Here is a 13,805-nt window from a genome sequence, read left to right on the forward strand (position 1 = left end):
CAGTTGACTGGGGGTGAGTGCTTGCAATGTTCAACACTCCGTCCATCATCCCCTTTGGTTTTGCTTTGTTCGCCCTAAGTTGGCACACCAAGTGCACACCAATGCACACCAAGTGCAGTGAGTGAGCCTGACTACTACAAAGGGGGCTTTGGGAGGCTCTCCCCCTAAGAAATTAAGGAAACAGTGGTGCAGTCTAAAACACATTTATCAATATATTGAATTGCATTAGCTTTTAACGAATAGTAAATTAAGTCCTTACTATGCACCAGGATACCACAATCTTTGTTGGGTTCTTTAATGGTTCCCTTATTATCACTCTCCAACAGTGCCTCTCATCTCTCCATAGCCTCTCTCTCACATGCATATCATTTGTTTTATAGCATCTCTCGTACCATTGTAGGATGTCAGAGCACTTTACATCACACACTTATAGAGACAATGAATAATATGTGCAAATCCGTGTCAACAAAATGTTACATAAGGCAAAGGGGACTACAAGGTGTAGGATTCACAATTCATTCATACAGGTAGGCATTTTTAAATAGTGCTTCGTCTGGAGAAGCACAAACTTGGGATTCAGAAAATAACACAGTGGTTAGCAGTGACTTTAACAATAAAAATGTATTTCCACCCAACTAAACCTTTTTAGCAGCATCAGGATAATGAAGGACTGGGAAAAAAACATAAGATACTAACTTGTACCATGCAGTTTGCAAGCAACTCTTTGATGAAAGTTTACCGGTCACTGCGCTAGATTACGGTTGTCACTTATGAACTGCCTTTAACAAAAGAATCTCCGTGACAAAAGCAGTAACCCACTCACCTATGCACATATAATACTGATTTTTTTTAAATGCATGATACACGTTCTTTGCAGAAGGCATATTAACCCTCTATGATACATTAGATAGCTCAACGCTGTCACTGGATAAAAGTCTAATTTCTCTCCAGCATGTACATTAATCACTGGTATTTTCTTAACACATTTATTGTTGCTTGAAAACTGCTAATTATAGAAGGAACTTTGCAGTGCTTTTAGAACTGCTGCCTGCGGATCCCCTGGGAATGTGTCACGGACCCCTGGATGTCCGTGGACCCCAGTTTGGGAAACACTGGCGTAGAGGAAAGTGCCATGTAGTGGCATAGAGTGGCGTGGTGTAGAATTGCATTTTGCAGAGTGGCGTGTCGCAGAGTCGTAGCGTGCACAGAGTGCAGTGGCGTCAAAGTAGATTAGATATTAGTATAGTGGATTGGCGTAGAATTCAGTGGCATAGAGTGAAGTGGTACAGAGTAGAGTGCTTTGACATAGACTGTATTGGAGTTGAGTGCAATGGTGCAGAGTGCAGTGGCATAGAGTGCAGTGTTGAAGTGTGTAGTGGCGTAGAGTGCAGTCACATAGAGTAAAATGGGGTAAAGTGCAGTGGGGTAGAGTACAGTGATGCAGAGTAGATTAGTTTAAGACTAAAGAAAGTTCCCTTTGGGATATTCTAATCTAATAGCATTCAACTTTCACACTAAACACTTCAAAGTACATTCACACACTAGTAATGTTCAACATACACTGGGTCAAAGTATTCAGTTGCCAGAAAGTCAGAGGATAAGTATGATTTTAACAATATTTTCCCAAAAAAGTTTTATTAAACTAATTCATATAAAAACATTTAAGTCAGTTAAAAAAAGGGATTATACACATTAAAAATAGTGAGAAAACAAAGTCACAAACTGAGTGAATCGATGGTTGTAGCAAGAATCACACATTGACACATCATTATTTGCATGAATAATACATCACATAAAATATTATAGGAACATATTTTCTAAAGAAACATATTTTCTAAAAAGGCGACGCGTTTCGGAGGATTAACACTGGTCCAACCTCCTTCTTCAGGCTTGCTATAAATGTTCCAACACTCTGTATCTACAAATAAATATATATAAGAAAAGACATTTTTATTATATAATTCATCACATAAAAAAAACAATTTGTCTGCTTAACAAACTATATAGTTCTTTCATTAATAAAAAAGTTTGTTATAAATTGTAGACTTAGTTTATCTCACGACATTCATGACAAAGGTTTTATTGAATTACTGGCACTGTTTAACATAATGACCCAACACCTAAAACATTTAGAGAAAATCCTCATAACACTCACTCCAGCAATTGTTTCACACTCGAATAGGCTAATGGGGCTCTATTCTTTATTACTTAATTGACTTTAATTTGTCATGTTATAAAAGTTGCTCTCTACTCCCAGGAACAAAATGTTTTACTTGTAGAGGAGCTGAAATTGTTAATGGGGTAACCCTACCTCCTTCATAACAGAGGCATAGAGTCATTAGGTACCCACGATGAAAAATACAGGTCTAGCGACTATACTTGAAGAATCTCTTTATGTCTCTTCTCAATATTCAATAGGATAAAAACAACACAACCGACTATTGCATTAGAGGTTTGTTGCAAAGACACTTTTCAGATGTCCACGTGTCCTAAAAGATATATAAGTCAAATCAAGGAGAGATGACCCCACGTGTTCCAGGGAACAGGGTACAATGGACACAAAAAGCCTCAAAGAAATCCCTGGAAATATTTAAATTTTACCTTGCTACAACTTTATGCTTTTCACACCACACATTCGTCACTCTTACGGAGCTTAAATGATTCCTCAATATAACCCCACAATAAAATGAGGTATTTTCCACAATTTATTCACATGTATAAAAAATGCATTACATATAACAATACTTTTGTATATGATTGAAAATCGCGAACATCCGAGGACGTTATCGATAGTTCATGTATTTTGCACACTCTTCCTAAGTACGTAAAATTCACTTAGCTTAGGCTAACTGAACAACTATACTAGCATTTAAAAAGGAACAAACATCCTGATATATCCTATACTTTACACAATCACATGGACATTGCATTAGAGTACTACCCCACTAGAAAGATGATATTAATGATACATTTGTAATTCAAACCGATCCAATAACCAAATACATTTCAAATAAATTTCAAGGAACCTATTGTACAAATAAATGTTCTTGTATCTCATATGGTGCCTTGGCTTTTTTGGATTCCTTTCAAGAAAAAAGATATATAAGCCTAAGTTCATTAAATTGTCAGAGTTTTTGGGTATCTTACTGTGGGTAAAACCCCTAATTTTATGTTAACTCAAACTGATGTAGCTTACAATATTTCTTAATCTTGGAGACCTACCAAAGTCAATTGTGATTTTGGCGGTCTCAAAGGAATTTTCAAGTTCCACCAGTTGCAGACAGTAAATCCTAAAAGAAGAAACCACACCCCAATTATTTATATAGTGTGACCATACTTAAAGAGGGCAGAGTAGATTAGAACATGGAGTGTAGTACGTAAAGTGGAGTGGTAAAGAGTAGACTGCATTGGCATAGAAGTGTATTTGTGTAGAATGCAGTGGCATTTAGCACAGTGGCATAGAGTGTAGTGTTGCAGAGTAGAGTGGCATAGAGTGGAACAGAGTGGAGTGGCATAGACTGGAGTGGTATAGAGTGTAGTGGGGAAGAGTACTGTGGTGTTGAGTGGAGTGGTGTAAAGTGGAGTGGCCTAGCATTGGCATACAGCAGAATGTGCACAGTAGAGTATAGAGCAATGGCAGAGTGGAGTAGTGCACAGTAGGGTAGAGGAGAGTGGAGTGGTGCAGAGTAGAGTGGAGAGGTGTAAAGTGGAGTAGGCATGATGTGATATCACACTGCCAATACAAACAACACATTTTCAATTGAAATTACTATTACATTTGCACATACATACAGTTTTACTGTTACAAGTACACAGTGCACAAACGGTAATGTGTGAAAATGACATCACCTGTGTGTATTGATTTGTTTTGATCGTGATAATTATTTGTTACCACCACACTTCAGAATGACAAACAAATGTGCTTCATTGGTGCTTTCCAAATTCTGATATATTCTGAAATATCTGCACAATTCATTACAGACATTTCAATTTTGTTGTGTGCTAGAAAAAACAAATCTCTCACAGAAAGATTGTCACAAAAATCCTCTCACTTTGAAGTTAGAGAAAGGAAAGTAAACACTTAGCTCCCTCAGAAGACAGACCCTGACATTTGACCTCTGTCTTCAAATGCACAGCAAGTCTGACAAAATAAAAGCAGGTTTTAAAGGCCTGCTTAGAGAAAGTGAACAATCGGTGGAAGGATACAATGAATAGGATATGTTCCACGAAAGGAACAAACTTAAGCTGGACAGCCTAAACAAACAAAACCGACAAATAGAAAGCAAGCAAATGTGGATTACAAACCACAAAGCCAATGGTAAGGAACAGGTGGAATGCATTCCTTGGGGAGTCTTCTGAATGTCCTAAAGATGTCTTCAGTAAACAAGACAGCTCTGCTGTCTGGTAGGCTTTGACGTAACAATACAACTTTACTCACTCCATTTTCTATCACAGACTCATAAAAGAGCCTCTTTCCTAGAATAAGTACATTCTTGACTGTTACCTTGTGCTTGTTCCCTTTTGCGTTTTTTTAAACCTCTAGCTGACATAGTTTAAAGTAGAGAAATCAGGACCTATCTTAACGTGTATGTGTACAGTGCACGTTTACTCGGAAGGGTATCTTGGCTCTGAATAACAGATGTTTATTTTTACCCAACTCAATGGTACTCATTTTATCGACCTCAAAAGGATGAAAAGCTGAGTGGATCCGCTGGATTTGAACCTGTGACCATAAGGTCAAACACAGGCCTCTTTAGTGGACACATTAGTTCTCTAAGCCACCAGACCCAGATAAGGCTGTTTAATTTAATTTAATTTAATTGTGGGTTTATATAGCGCTAGGAATCGACTCCCGGAGGAGTATCTCCACGCTTCGACCGCTGGGGAACCCGTCCTGGCTCACCCTGAGAGATGGTCCCTGATGGGTATCTCTAAGGTGTGACCAAGCATCCCCGGCGGTCTGGGGGGGCCATTGTGAAGATGAGGCAAGCTGATGCCCAGAGTTGCCGAGTGTGGTTTCTGACTAGAGTAGGCACCGAGGCGAGAATTATCGAGTCCGCTGACCCTGGTCCACGACCCTGCCGCGTCGGGAATCGAACCCTGGTCCCGGGCCGTTCTCTGCTTACGGGTCTGCCGCCTCTAACCAGTGAGCCACACTTCTCCACAATAGGATATGTTCCACGAAAGGAACAAACTTAAGCTGGACAGCCTAAACAAACAAAACCGACAAATAGAAAGCAAGCAAATGTGGATTACAAACCACTGTTGACATGCAGGTCCCACTGAAAGGACAGTAGGGCGGGAGGCTGGGAAGAGTCAGTTATGCCAGGCCCTAGGCTATCACTAGATCTCATTTGCCTGACGGGCAATCCCCTTATAGCTTCCAATTCAATTTCAAGATAAGGTGTTAAATTACTTGTTAAGGCAGAATTTGGAAATATTCAAGAATACAACCTGTTATAGTAGGATTACATTTAATAAAAAGATAAGACAGGTCACGTCATGATTTGAATTGAACTTGCTTTGATAGGTGGAGATATGCTGAGATGTCCTTTTTACTTTTGTGTTAATAGGAGTACATGGCGGACCCTATCTGAGGTTTTTGTTCTCCTTTTCTTTCCCTTATTCTTATGTATTCTCGGCAAATTGTGACAATGGCGTAGTGATGTTTCAAATTTTAATTGTAATCTGTGTCCTTTGATCTTTTTGATCTTGGTCATAGAATGAAATCTTGTGACTTAAAGTACACTAATAATATTATAACTACATTTTAATCGTTTTTAATTCAATATAAATCTGTGCATAAACCTCTGAGATATTATTGATATGTATTATATTTTATGTATTTTTATGGTCTATTTTTAATTAGACCAAATGTAGGGCCCTATTATGATGGCGGACGGACTTGCGTCCGTCCGCCACCCCTGAGTAAGAGGGACCGTCCGCATGGGCAGCGGTGGTCCCTCCATGGCAATTAGGATGTGACCGCCAGGGTGGCGGTCACATCCTCTATGTTTAACATTGCGGCGGATGCAGCTTCAAGCTGCACCCGCCTCAAGGTTAAAAATGCATGCATCGCATTTGCATGCACAAAGCGGAAGGCACCGCGCGGTGCCTGCTGCTTTGTGAACGCAAATGCAGGGGGGTTGTGCACCCCCTTCACCCAAGGGGCCCGCAACGGGCCCCCGAAGTGAAAGTCCATATGCTTTTCCACGGCGGACAAGCCGCCACGGAAAAGCATCTCTTTTACACCATCCTAATATGTCTGGCGGTGTCTGATAGACACCGCCAGCCATGTTACAGCTTTTCCGCTGCGGTTGGAAGGCGACCGCGGCGGAAAAGCTGCGGATGGAATTCAAGACCCACCAGCCATCCTAATTTGGCGGTGGGTCTTTCGAGGCTCCGCATCGGTTTTCCCGCATCCTCCGGGCCGGCGGTGGCTTCCGCCGGCCCGGACGATGCGGGAAAACCGAGATCATAATTGGCCCCAAAGATTTTGAATTTGAGTTTGATAAGACAGCCAGTCACAAAATGAGGTGAGCTGCGATGCAGACAATGGCCATGGACTCTCTCCATATTCTGGGCCTTGCTGCCGACAGACCTGAGAGAAGGGACAGGAGAGCTGAGCAGAGTGCTAAGCAGATAATCTGCAAGAACTAAAACACAAGGTCCTCATACTTTATGCCATAATACCATGAAACATTTATGTTAAACAATGCAATAACATCAGCCCCTGTAATTGAATACTTCTAGCAGTAGAATGTAAACAGGAAATGTTTATTGGGCTAGCTTTTAAGGAACAAAACAGAGTTACAGGTTTGGGCTACAATTTTGAAATAATGAATAATAATTAACCTTATCCACTTAGTGCGGTCCGTTCCTTTGCTTGAAAGGGAAATTGAGCGGTGGTTTGGGCACATATATACACATTGGCATTTTCTGGTGAACAGTATGGAGATACAACAATACGTTTTTGCAAAAGAGTATTAATAACCTTACTTACTTAGTGACATATTAAAAGTACTAAAATGTTGCTGCTGTGCAAAATGTTCCCTGAATTGGTTGAGTGGGGCAGTGCAATTACATGTCCAGGGGACTGGAGCCAATATTTCCACAGCAAGGAACTTCCTATACACCTGCTGTATCTGCTGCAAGTATCTACTAACACTCCTCAGTTGCCCTGGTTGACTCCTACCTTGTAGGGTCCCCTGCTGATCTTGTCTGATCTTGGTCTCTTCTTCCGGAAAAGGTAAGTCCTGGTCTGGTTGACCCACAGCGCTTTTCTCCAGCTGCTCATGTTTGGGCATAGCACTCCCTTCTTTGCAAGAGTGTGTGATGGGTTTTGTTCCACTGTGGCAGACGCTGTTGGCACCGGGGGCACCCAAGGGCAGTTTGTCTGCTGTTCAGCATCTGGCATGTTCCTCATTTACAGTGTTGCCTGGCAGTGAGTCGCAGGTGTGGCAGTGGCTTAGCCACTTACCTGTTCTCTCCAAAGACGTTTTTACTCCCTTCCTGATATTTCTTCTCTACTCCCTTCATGATATTTCTTCTCTACTCCCTTCATGATATTTCTTCTCTACTCCCTTCATGATATTTCTTCTCTACTCCCTTCATGATATTTCTTCTCTACTCTCTTCCTGATATTTCTTCTCTTTGCTTTATACATTCTCTAGGAAAATGATTGATAGTTGAATGTTTTCTGCTGAAACATGAGCTGGTCTGCAGCTCAAAAATTGGATCCTAACAAGGGAGACCAAACCTTCTATTCTTCTGAAGATGGTAAATACGTACCATTCGAACGAGTAGGAGTAACTCCGGTTAGTTATAGCACTTAGAAAGGCAAAAGGGTGCTGTGAAGTACTATATTAAAAAAAAAACATTTAATTAATCCGCTGTCAAAGTCCAACATTTCTTTTGTTCGGTTTACATTGAAATAGCAGCGCATGTTATGAAAGGCTTCACAGCAATAGGAAAATATAACAAACCACTGCTAAGATTTATTTTCTAATTTCAGCCACATTTTTGTATCATTTTTCTTGGGAAGGCAATATCCTTGCCACGATGATTTATGTTATTTAATTACAAACCGAATGACATGAGGATGGGATGCAATAACCGCAACATCCCACACATAACCCGAGACTTAGCCCAGTTCATCGCTGAATTTCATGCAGGTGAAGCAAGAAAGGCCTTGGGGAAGTGAAGGACCAGCGTGAAAATATCAAGCTGCCTTATCACAGACAGACACAGACACAGACAGACACAGACACACACACACACACTCCTCTCTCTCTCTCTCTCTCTCTCTCTCTCTCTCTCTCTCTCTCTCTCTCTCGCTCTCTCTCTCTGTCTCCCTCTTCCCCTCGCTCTTTCTCTCACATTTTCTCTCTCTCGCTCTTTCTCTTTGTCTGTCTCTCTTGCTTTCTTGATAACTCAGTAAAAGTACCAGGACACATTCTGGGAGCCAGTACTCGCAGTGCTGTGGTCCTCACATGAATGGTGTTTGCCTGACCTTGCCAATGTCTAGCAACATTATGAGGCTAGGGGCCCGATGTAGGTAATTCTCATTTACCACTTCCTAAATACCGAATTTTACCGATTCGGTATTTAAGAAGTGGTAAATATGAAGGGGGGAGATGTAGGTATTTCCAGATGTGTATATAACGAATCTTTAAGAATCTGTATTTACCGAATCTGGAAATACCGAATCGGTATTTCCTATTGATTCCTATGGGCTGTGAAGCCCATAGGAATCAATGGGCAATACCGATTCTGTAATTACAGAATCGGTAAATACCGAATGTCTCAAGGGTGCAGGGGGTGTCACTTTGACACCCTCTGGCCCCCCCAAAACAGGCTCGGGTGCCATGTGGCAGGCATACATGCCCCAAGGGCAGGTGTGCCTGTCATATGGCAGAGGTGTGCATGCACACATGTGCATGCACACCGGAATCGGTATTTTACCATCAAATTGGATTTGATGGTAAAATACCGATTTTGTAAGGCTTGTGGGACTCAGAAGAGTCCCACCTACATCTCAAATTTACAGAATCGGTGAAAATACCGATTCGGTATTTTACAGAATCGGTAAATTTACCGATCGGTAAATTTACCGATTCTGTAAAATTAAGGGCCCTACATACCATTCCTGCAATACCGGTCGGTAACGGCCGAAAATACCGATTTTCGGCCGTTACCGACCGACCTACATCTGGCCCTTGGTCTGCTAGACATGGTGACCCTGATTACGAGTTTTGGATGGTGTTATTTATCGCACCTGATAAATAACGATACCACCGAATGCGTTATTTAACGGATGCAATAAATAACACCTGTTTCGAGTTGGTGGGGAATAACATGTAGATTTTGATGTTTAGCGCACCAAAATCCACTTGGTATAGAAATACCCTATGCTTTTTCCACGTGAAATTTCAGCAGGTTTTACCAGCCGAAAAATAACGAAGGTTGAGGTATTTAAAGCATCTGATAATTACTGGATGCATTAAATACTTACTACTTTGTAATTCCAACCTGTGCATAAACAGTGGCTTACTCACAGGTTGGAATATATGGAGCAACTCGTAATCAGGCCCAGTGTGTGTTTACATGCTCACACTCAAACACACCTCTGTGCACTCAGTACATTAACCCACAATGCTAACTTGACCAGTGCTTATATGGAAAACATAAGCGCCGGGACCCAAACTTTTTGGTCACAAGCCAGCAACTGGCGGTATCGACGGTCAGTGTACCGCAGACTACGCAGGCTTGATTCAGCCTCATACAAGTGCATATAGATCTGTTAATTTTGCATTGGAGGGTCCAAGATCCTCTTGATAATGATAACTCATGAGTAAGGTTTCTGGGATTGTTGAGATGTTAGGTTTTGTAGGTGAGACATCCAGTTCACAGGGAGCAACCATCCTAAATCAGGAGCCATGTAAGGTAAGAGCAGGAGTGATGGGATTTTCTTCAGTGTCTCTTAGAACTCTGGTAGCAGCGGGGTGGGTACCGCTTAGTGGATCAAGCCTCTCCTACAGGAGGCCTTTAAGGAGGTGTGAACCTTAGTGAAGTTTGGAAATGATAATGGGCTTGACTGATAGCTGGAGATCATGTGTGGACAGTATGTGCTTTACTTGTTTAAGGGACTGAATAGGATGAGTGCAAGGATAGAATCCTGTGGGACTCCACAATGTTTAGGAGTGGGACCAGAGACCTAAAGGAGCTGCACTGTTTACAGGGCGCAGGTTAACCCTCTCCGCACTAATCTCACATGCCCCTAAAAAAACCTCGATCAAATAAACTCACTAGTGTGAAAACATGACTACCCGAAGCATATAACTGAAAAACATATTCCCGGGTGATTATTCCATTGTGGAAATGCTGCTTGTGCCATGTGTTTACTACTTCTCTAATACATGTATTCAGTCAATGTGAACTGCAGTGCCTCTTTTTGTTCATAATGAAATACTGAGAACCGAGACACGGATGCAACGTGATTTGCCTAAGATGACACAATTTAGTCACCTGGCAAACCAGGATGTAAACTTATGGTGATGTCTTCAGCTTCAACACTAGACTACATTCCCTCCTCTTACCATTTTCATACTGCCTCTCTTACTACAATGTTTCTGCCTATTCATATGTTTTTTAAATGTATCCTCTTTTTGTACATTAACGATTCTAGCGTTTTCGCATGACTATTAATATTAATATGCGTATTGAGTACATAAATTACGAATGCTTCTGAGGCATTGTTTGGATTAAATATTGAGATATTTAAATGAAGTCTTGAGCTCCACCTTACTAAATCTGTGTTCTGATTGACCAATTTAGTTGAGAAATGTGTTTTAAATTACACTATTTGGCAGCAGCTCCTCCGTTATGGCAGAGGAGCGTCGCCCCACTGCCTCAACAGCATACAATCATGTAAAATAAAATGATAATAAAGTAGTTTTATCATTTTATTTTTCATTACAGGAGCCGGAGCCGAGTCTTGGGTGCGGGGTCAAGGCAAGCATGGAGGACACTTGCAGTGGTGGGCACTGAAAGTGTGCATGACAATTTGGCCAGCTGTCATAGGACGGCCAAACTGCCATGTGCATGTAGATATCTCCAGGTTGGGGCATGGAGAGAAGCTGGCACAGGCTCCCAGTCCCTCTTGGAGTGTAAAATCAGCCCACTCTGCCAAATCCCGACATTGCTCTCATGCAGGATATTAGTACCACCAGCATGAAAGCAGCGCCTGGATTGGCGCAGGGGAGTCGGGAGCATGTTATCAGGTTGAGAACTGTGAACACCGAGGCAGCAGGTGGCAAGGCGGCAGGTAAGCTTTAATTTAAATCTATTTGTTATTGCCCACCACTTTTCCCTCCTGGCAGCCACCACTGTCCAAGGGTTTGAATGTCTCGGAGTGATTTCCCGCACTCCTACAGTATTGTCTCATTAAGTTTGGCAGATGTGCAACTTTGGATGTTTTGGCCTCATATCTCCTTGTTGGGCGTGAAAGCTGCATATGCTCATAAGCTCTTTGAGCGGCCATGGAATGTGTTGAGCAACTCTTTCGGCTCTTGGCAGGCTTGTCTAAAGGCAACCCTTTGATAGTCTCTATTTACCATTGGTTCAAAATGTGCATTCAGAGTGGTGATCTGTGTTGTGTCATCTTGGGGGTCACCGCCACTATGGTTTTATAGACCTTGTGGATGTCTTTGCCTCCTAAATGTAGCAGGAGTGTGTGGCATAATTCGGCCAGTATGTCAGTGCTTTTTAAGTAGAACTGGAGGCATTCCATCCAGTCCTTCCACTTGAGTGCTTGTGTCGACGGCGAGCCCTCTATGATGAATGGCTCCATGGCTGTAACTGTGGTCATGATTTCATCGACACATGCAACTGTGTGATTGGCGCTTGTAGAATCTGCCATTGGGGTGTGTATATCTCACAGCACAAGCACTGTTTTTCACAGGGGTGTGCAAGACAGCTGCCTAACCGAGGCACGGTGTGCAGTCCTTGTAATTGAGTTAGCTCTTGCTGAATGCCTGTTCCTTATGACACTTGGTTCTGGCTACAGGCCTGCACTTCCAAGGCCTGTCCTGCCAGGCTTGGTGGTGCTAGTGTCTTTGATTTTAGGGTGACACAGCGTAGTGTGCACCCCCTTTGGGCAGTTGGAGTAGTGCCCTCACTATATTTTGGGCCTGGCACTTGGAGTGGCTTGCTGCAGTGCAGGGGCTTGGTGCCATGAGGTTGCACAGATGGTAGAGTGGAGCCAGATTTTATTTTTCTCATGTGCCCTTATGGTGTTCCTTTTTTTTTTACTTGTAATTGTTTAGAAATGTCCTTGAGTGACAAGCACAGCAAGTACTTGGGCCTACAGGATGCGTTTCAAGTACTGCCGATGTGGGGAATAGTCGGGCGGCAGACATGAGCACTGCCGACATTTGGGACAGATGCTCCAAAATCTAGGGGTTTGCCCTACTGATCCCACCACACCTGAGCAAAATGTAAAACATATATAAGCACAGTAATGTGTGGGAACAAATTCAAGGATCACTCTAATATAGAAAACATAAATTGATCTCTATTGCTAGATATCACTATCTCAACCAACGTATATTTGTATAATTCTAGAACCAAGAGCAAACACCAGTTCCAAGTATCAGATGTTGTTTATCAGGCAAACAAACATTCAATGCATTAACGAAACATCACAACATACATAGTGTACATATAGAAAAACAAACCTGTGAACAAACATATTTTCTCTTCTACACCAAATCACTTTTTAAATGTATGTGTCTTCAAAATTCAATAATCCATAGCAGTCCATACAGAAGGTAGTCCAATACTGATACACACAAGAGGGAACAACAGAGCCCTCAAACGTCCGTGGTGTGTATCCAAATCATATAAACATTGTAGTAATTAATTAAACTCCTCAATTCCAAAAAGTCATCGCATTTCGGCCCATCTATTCAGGCCTCTTAAGGACAAGGGAAGAAGAAAAAGAACATCTACCGTCACACAGTGAAGCTCTCGCCAGGTGGCAGATTGCAGCAATTACCTAGTCACCATCAGATGGGGCGCAGGTATAAATTGGTGCACGTTGTAATTCAGAAGCCTAAAGGTGCTGCAGGTCTGCCTCTGGGAAATAGGCTTAGGCCGTCCGCTACACATTAATGTGCCGGCCCTCGCACATGAAGCTTAACCCTTTCGTTGCGCCCGTCGGCCAACGGCCATCGCGAGCACTACCACCGTAGTGCTGCGCACGTCCGTTGGCCGACGCGGCCCCGCCCACTCAATGGAACGCCCTGCACCGCCGTGGAATTGCCGCTGCGGTTAAGGTGTTAAAGATGCTCTTCACTGAAACCAATCCTCACATTGTGGCCCTGATCAAGGTGGACGGCGCTCGCCATAGTCAGGGCGGGTAACGGAGGACATGTGGGAAAACATCAGGGCTCCAAGATGCTAGAGGTGCTGTATTGCCGAGTGATCCGAGGCACAGAACTAGCATCGGCCTCGTCGCCAGCAGGGGCGGCCTTAGGCATGTGCAAGCTGTGCACCTGCACAGGGCCACCAAACCCCAGGGGCCACCACGCCAATATATATTCTTAATATAATAATCCTCTGAGGAAGGATACATATTTGCGTGGCGGCCCCTGGCACGGATTTGGCGGCCTCCGGCTCTGTTCCACTTCCAAACACCCTGGCCCCCCCCTCTTCACTGGCCTCCGCGCTCTGCCCTGCCCGGGCCCCCTCTTCCGTGGCCTCCCTACCTACGCTCCCTGCCCAGGGCCACCATGAGCCTAGAG

The 13,805-nt window shown here is 42.9% G+C and overlaps 1 long non-coding RNA gene across 1 annotated transcript in view; it reads right to left on the minus strand.

Annotated features, from left to right (window-relative positions):
- Positions 1 to 1,841: 1,841 nt before the first annotated feature.
- LOC144783128 (uncharacterized) overlaps positions 1,842 to 13,805 on the minus strand; it is a 114,495-nt gene continuing 102,531 nt past the window's right edge. The window contains exon 3 of the long non-coding RNA XR_013601417.1: positions 1,842 to 1,918. This is a non-coding gene — a long non-coding RNA (uncharacterized LOC144783128). The remainder of the gene's footprint in view (positions 1,919 to 13,805) is intronic.

This window comes from Lissotriton helveticus, chromosome 9, assembly GCF_964261635.1.
Source record: "Lissotriton helveticus chromosome 9, aLisHel1.1, whole genome shotgun sequence".
Lineage (NCBI taxonomy): Eukaryota > Metazoa > Chordata > Amphibia > Caudata > Salamandridae > Lissotriton > Lissotriton helveticus.